A 7,325-nucleotide genomic window follows, 5' to 3' on the forward strand; every position below is an offset into this window, starting at 1 on the left:
CATTGTTGGAATGTAGTAAAAAAAGAAGTTTTGTATGTATGTTGTTAGACTTAATGACTTAATGTTGGGTTAGAGTTTGGTTTAGTTATTATACATTCTTGGTTGACCATGCCTTACATTGGTTAGATTTTTTTGTTTGTTTGAAGAGTATAATGTTGATTATCAATTGTTGTTTGCAGATGGATGTGATTACTATTGTGTATCACTATAGAGAAACATTTGTGACGAATGTGAATGGTGGTGTATCATACTTCATGGACCATGCTTTCGAGATGTCTGGGCTTAATCTAGACCTACTGGATGTGATCTTCATTACAAACTATTACAAATAATTTAGGTATGATAAGGTGGAAAGTTGTTGGTGGTTAGTTTCCATTTTCTGATAGACCAATGGAGACTGATTTAAGAGAAATCAATACTAATGCCAAACTCCTGGAGATGTGCTTCTATGCTGGAAAAAAAAATAATGGATTGATGCATGTGTACTATGAGCATGGAGTCTCTGTACCAGAGTATTTCAAAGAACTACTATCTAAAAAAGACAAGAAGGTGGTGATTGAAGTCCTTACTCATCCACTCCAACTAAGAATAGGATTAATCTTTAAGGCCATACCCCCTAGGAACAACCTCATCCCCACCTAGATTCCAACCCCCTACTCCACCTATCCTAACTAGCAATTCTATCCATACTCCACCCAACCCAACTAATAATCCGAAACAAGAACCCTTCTAACAACCGATTCAAACCCTATTGCCAAATCTACTCCAAAGTCAGTAACCAACTCACAACTGGTTAGAGTGTCTCAACCCAAAAGTAGCTCAAAGAACAAACCTATGCCTACTCCAAAGGTGGTAAAGAAGAATGGATTATCATCAAAGAAAGACGTGAAAAAGGAGAGAAGAAGAATGAGAAAGATGTTGCCGTGGGACTAGGAGGTTGTGACTGCCAGAGTCACGGTGGCTGGGCTTCGCCAGAAAAGAGCCACACAAATCTGGGTTGCTGAGGATGGGAGCAGAGCTCGAAGGTGAATAGAGATGGAGGAAGAATAAGAAGAAGAAAGGAAAGGAGAGAGAGTGCGACGGTGGTTGCAGTGGTCGCTGGACAGAAATGATGGAAGGGGGTGGGGTTTGGGTGTTGGGTGAGTTGGGCAAGGAAGAAGAGAGAAAAGGGAATGGGGGTATATGGCGCAATAGGGTTTCTATTTGAATTCATGTCCTATTCGATGAGTGTGCTATGTGCGTACGCACACAGGCCCATACATACTCACACTAGGGGCAAAATGCAAAACATGATTTAAAAATACCTTTTAAAAAATACACAAAAATGGCATCTCTCCTACGCCAACAGCAGCGATGCTATTAGGGGCAACACAAACACATTCAACAGTCACAAACGGCTATAGTCCCTCAATACTCCAGAAACACGGTCCAAACAACAAAATTGTTCAAAAATTATTTCAAAAAATGTTTCGTGACAGATAAATGGAAATAAAAAACTCCCATCATCAATAAACATTCCTAATTATTTTCAAATACCATTCAAAATAGCCAAGACTACAAATGAAAGCTCATAAAAGCACCAACCTTAATAAAATTCGAAGAATGGAAGGGCACGTCAAACAAAAAAGTCACGGACGATCCTCTTCACCAAGAACTCTTTCAAACAAACCAAAATAAAGAAAATCTTGAAGAAAACCAAAAGCAGTTGTGAAACAAACAAAGAAAGGAATTGAGAGAGTCTTTGCAATGAAGGGAGCAAGGGAAGCGTTTCGAAAATGAGAAAAGGAGAAGAGGAAGAGCACGAAGCATTTTATAAAAGAAAAGGGACAAAATAGTCATTTCATGCTCCTCTTTAAAGATGTGCACGGATCCCAAAGAAACTGCCGTGTAACACTTGCCCCTCGTTTAAACAGTCAACGTTCAAAATCTCAAAACACGTCGAGTACCCGACCTCTTGAAGGTGGTGTACCTTACGTCGTAACCAAAGCCATAAAATGCTTGAACCCAACCTCCTGAAAGTTCGGACTCAAGTAGGGGCACTGTTCATACCCTGGCCCCAAACACAAAAGTCAGGCCCAATAAGGATGAAAGGTCCACCTAAGAGGCCCGACCTCTTCAGAGAGGTCGGATACGATGAAAAGGGGCAGCTTATATTTATCTAAGTAAGTAACTGCTTTCCCGAATCTTTCCAACTATCTCTATCTTCCTTGAAAGATAGATCTTAATAAACTCTTAAGATAAAGGGAACAGTTACCCATCAATAAAGGTGGAACTACTTCAACAAAGGTGGTCAAACAACTCTACTATAAATAAAGTATATTCACGTTCTAATCTACTAAAAACCTGTTTAAAGCCATTGCTAACTTAAGCATCGGAGTCTTTTACAGGTATCATCCCACCTCTTTACGAGAAATTCGGACGATGGCACCTCGGCACCAGAATAAGTCGGACGCTGCCTCAAAAGGAGTTTGGACCTCACGTCCGGGCCAGATCAGCGATTTAAGTAACCCTTAGAACAACAACAACAACAACAATAATAATAATAATGCCAATGAACTATAACTCAAATGACATAGTCTCTCCATTTTCACCTAAAAATTTTGAGTTCGAGTTTTATTCTTAAATTTGGAAAATAATAATAATAACAGTAATAATAGTAGTAGTAGTATTAACATTTATCATGCAAGTAAATAAAAAAAATAATAGGGAGACAAAGATAATATTAATAATGCAAGTAACAGTTTTCCAAGAGGATACTATAAATTAAATAGTAATTAATCTAATAAATCAATGGGAATTTAGGGGGTAAGAAAATAAAAATGATTGGACCACCAACATATTTATGGTGCAAGGAATCCAAGCATTGGTTTTATATATCAAAACACTAAGGATATAAATAATAAATTAATATAAGAAATCATAAGGAATACTCGGTAACATCAAAAAATAAATAAATAATGGTGACGAATGCACATTTATCATCCAACACTATAAAATTCTTATTTATTTGTGGAAGTTTTTTAGTGAGAGTTATTAGAACCTCCACAATCTATTTTATTTGTAACCATTTTAAATAATTAGAAAAAACTCCCATTGTTTGATTTCAACCCAATTAATTATAAAAAACCCAACCCAAACAGATATTTACTAAGCCCATACCAAAAATGAAAAAAAAATAAATGAGTTATTCGAGAGAGAGAGAAACGCGTCACCCGCTGGAGTTATGAATGGAGGATGAGGTGATTGTGGAGCCTCTCAATTCGTGGAGCTCTCGCCTTTCGGGATAGTATTTCAGGGACGATTCCATTCAAATCGTTGAGGTAATGCTTACATATTCTGTTTCTGCGTCGTCTTTGACGGCAGCTTCGTCCCCTGGTTCTGAATCTGATTTTGCTCCGGCAGCTTGAAGCACTCAGAGCGCGGAAGGTAAGCGAACTGGAGTCTCTAGAAGCTTCGATTGAAGCTGCATTCGAAGCTATCAGATCTCGTGGAACTAATTCTCATGTCGTTCCAAGTCATTACGGTGAGAATTTGTTCTTGTTTAGTACGGAACTTAAATTTGTTCTTGTTCATGTCACTGAAGCAGATCCTGTTGTTATTGCACTGCTAATTAAAAAAAAGGTCCCACATCTTGCTGAAAACATGGCAATTTTTTTATAATTTTATCATTTTTAGAATCTATATTGTGCTTGATTGCAGGTTGGAGAATTTAAGTGCCTGCTTGGTGTTAAACCAACTCTTAAGAAGGAACTGATAGGTGCACTCATTGTGACTCATCCAAAATCATTGAAATTGCCAAAGGAGTTTGATACAAGGACTCAATGGTCTCAGTGTAGTACCATTGGAACAATTATAGGTCATTTGCTTGATCCTTCTCCATTGTTAAGTTTAATTTATTAATCAAATAGTTTGTTTGAAAGGAGGTGCTGAATCTTTTTCTTTCCCCCCTCATATTCATAATAACATGGATTGGTGAATCAATTTCTGCATTGAAGATCAGGTAATTTTTTCTTTTCTTTTCTACATTTTAACCCTAAACAATATCAAGGTTCAAGAGGTACTTAGATAATCCTTGTGCTGATTGTTCAGGGTCATTGTGGTTCTTGTTGGGCATTTGGTGCTGTAGAGTCATTATCAGATTGATTTTGCATTCATTTTGATGTGGTAAGTAATCTTCTTACTGAGCAACATATTGGTGTGTGTGAATATCAATAAATACATATCTTATTGAGGACATTTAAAGAGGAATTTATGCTCTATATGTATTTTTAACAACAAAACAGTTTCATTGATTTCAGTGAAAAAATGGAAAAATTTAACTCTTAGGTGGGAAAATTTGAATGTCATCATCATGCTTCCCGCCAAACTTTGTTCCTTGATTTTGTTGTTGTTTGGGAAAATTAAGTAATTTGATTTTCCTTGAAGCAGTGGGTGGTGAATCTAGTAGAAGGAGCTACTCTAGTGCCAAGTTACCATTCAATTTCAAATGCTTGCTAGATGAAGTGTTTAGTGGGTGCTCAATCTAGATTGCTTATGGAGGTAATTTGATAAAGTGCCAATTAAACTATATAATATGTATTGCTCAAATTGAATAAATTAAACTATATAAAGTGCCAAACCATTAAGTAATTTGATATGTTACTCCAAATGATGTACCCTTATTAGTTCAACAGCATATTGTGAAAGGAGAGATTATAGACTCCTTATGGAGGTAATTGTTTCCTGTAATGCTTGATCTTGGTTAGTCTTTTGGTTTAAAGTTATGTTTCTGTTTGAGTTTTATCCTTGAAGCGACAACATGCCCTTTTGCTTTCAACAACAATTTTATATACTGGCATTACTTTTATTCTGAAATGTGGAATGTAAGCTTAGCCAGTCTACTTCGGTTTTCACATTAATTGACATCTTGCTCTGTTTATTAGGGGTCAGATGGCTTTATCAGAAGATGAACAAATCAAGAGCCAAGAACAAAGGTTTCTGCTTAATGGTTTGGGAAGTTTCGAAGAAGGCAATGCAATGTACAGATCTGAAGACAACTCTGGGGGATGCTGCCAAACAAATTTGAATGTCATCATCATGCTTCCCTACAACTGTACTAATAGATTTCATATCCAAACCCAAGTGATGACATTTCATTCAATGTCATAAATCCTACTTTGTATCTTGTGCACAAGAAATTTATGGATTTCTTATGATTTATGAATCATGTGCATCCTTTATTGATAAGTCATATTTGCTCTTTCTGAACAATTCTTTTAAGCATATGTCATATAATGATGCCTTCTAGATTGATTATTCAGCTTTGTGAAACCGAAAATTATTATTCACTTCCAACTATCAATTGCTTTAATGAAGAACTTTATTGAATTTATTCACTATTACATACTTTATTAAGGACAAGAGAATATCTTGAATAATACTGCTGATGTAACTAGGATGATGGTTCTAGAGCTCATAACAGGGAGAAAGATGATCTCAACCATGCAATGTCACGATCTTCAGCAGAAGATTTAAAGCGACCAAATGGTAGGTACTTAATTTTCAAAGAAATGTTTAGTTCCATGCTATCATGATCCTTCTGACCATAGCTTTTTAAACTTTGATTTTATTGTTAGCACATGAAGGATATAATTGGGGGACAGACAATGATGATTATGGAAAAGCATTTCAAGATAGTTTGAACTCATCTGCATACCCTCCATATAATGCTGCTCCATATTACCCCAGAGATTATAGGTAAAACTGAATCTTTTACTGAAATATGGATGCCATAGTTCAATTGTTTTATTCCACTTTAGTCAATATCAAGGTTATTGATATTGGTCATATAGAACAAATTGAAATAACTTTTTATGCTTTTTCCACATCCTCAAGATTTTTCAGGCTATATATATATAATGATCTTTTGTGTTCACCATCTCACCAAAAAATAAAAACTAAAAAAAGAAAATCACTTTATTTACATGGAAGCATCTAACCAGATGTAAATGTAAATTACTATACATAAAGTTTTATTTATCTTTTTCATTGATCAAATACTTTCAATGTTTAAGAATGTATCTTGTGCACAAGAAATTTATGGATTTCTTATGATTTATGAATCATGTGCATCCTTTATTGATAAGTCATATTAGCTCTTTCTGAACAATTCTTTTAAGCATATGTCATATAATGATGTCTTCTAGATTGATTATTCAGCTTTGTGAAACCGAAAATTATTATTCACTTCCAACTATCAATTGCTTTAATGAAGAACTTTATTGAATTTATTCACTATTACATACTTTATTAAGGACAAGAGAATATCTTGAATAATACTGCTGATGTAACTAGGATGATGGTTCTAGAGCTTATAACAGGGAGAAAGATGATCTCAACCATGCAATGTCACGATCTTCAGCAGAAGATTTAAAGCGAACAAATGGTAGGTACTTAATTTTCAAAGAAATGTTTAGTTCCATGCTATCATGATCCTTCTGACCATAGCTTTTTAAACTTTGATTTTATTGTTAGCACATGAAGGATATAATTGGGGGACAGACAATGATGATTATGGAAAAGCATTTTAAGATAGTTTGAACTCATCTGCATACCCTCCATATTTTATTTGTTAGCTTTTTAAACTTTGATTTTATTTTTATGCTTTATTGAACTTTATTGAATTTATTCACCATTACATGCTTTATTGACAGACCCAAGAGTCTTGTTTTATATTTCAAAGTATTTTTGTGTTAAATTTTGTTCAAATATGTAATGTTTTAATTTCCTTCTAAATTTTTAATGTCTTAATTAAAGATTTCTTTTAAATGATAATTGATTAGTAGTATAATAATATAATTCTAGTATTCAGATTAATTGTTTAAGAATAATATTGACATATTTATGGAGGTTGAAACCCCACATGAATGTTTCTTTTTTTTTTAATTGGAAATTTTTTTATGGGAGTTCTAAACCGCCACAATAATTAACCAAGAATTGCCACAAAACGCTAGCACAGAACCCCCACAAAAGGAATAAAAAACCGCCACTGAATGGAATTGTAGGGGTTGTGAAAAACCGCCACAAAGGAGCTCGTGGCACCTCCAATTTTGGGGGGTTTTTGAAACTGCCACGATCCTTTTTGTGGGGATTTGAAACCGCCACAAACAAGAAAAAAAACTGCCACAACTGAGCAAACTCCTTGTAGTGCAAGTAATAGTTTTCCAAGTGGAAACAAAATAATAGGAACACCAACATATTTATGGACCAATCAATGCTTTCATTTATCAATAACATTAAGGATACAAACTAAATCAATAAGGGATTTGTTATTTGTATCCTAAAGA

At 34.8% G+C, this 7,325-nt stretch overlaps 1 pseudogene; it reads left to right on the forward strand.

Moving 5' to 3' along the window:
• On the forward strand, positions 3,203–5,299 carry LOC107609007 (annotated as a pseudogene).

Source organism: Arachis ipaensis, chromosome B07, assembly GCF_000816755.2.
Source record: "Arachis ipaensis cultivar K30076 chromosome B07, Araip1.1, whole genome shotgun sequence".
In the NCBI taxonomy this organism is placed as follows: Eukaryota; Viridiplantae; Streptophyta; class Magnoliopsida; order Fabales; family Fabaceae; genus Arachis; species Arachis ipaensis.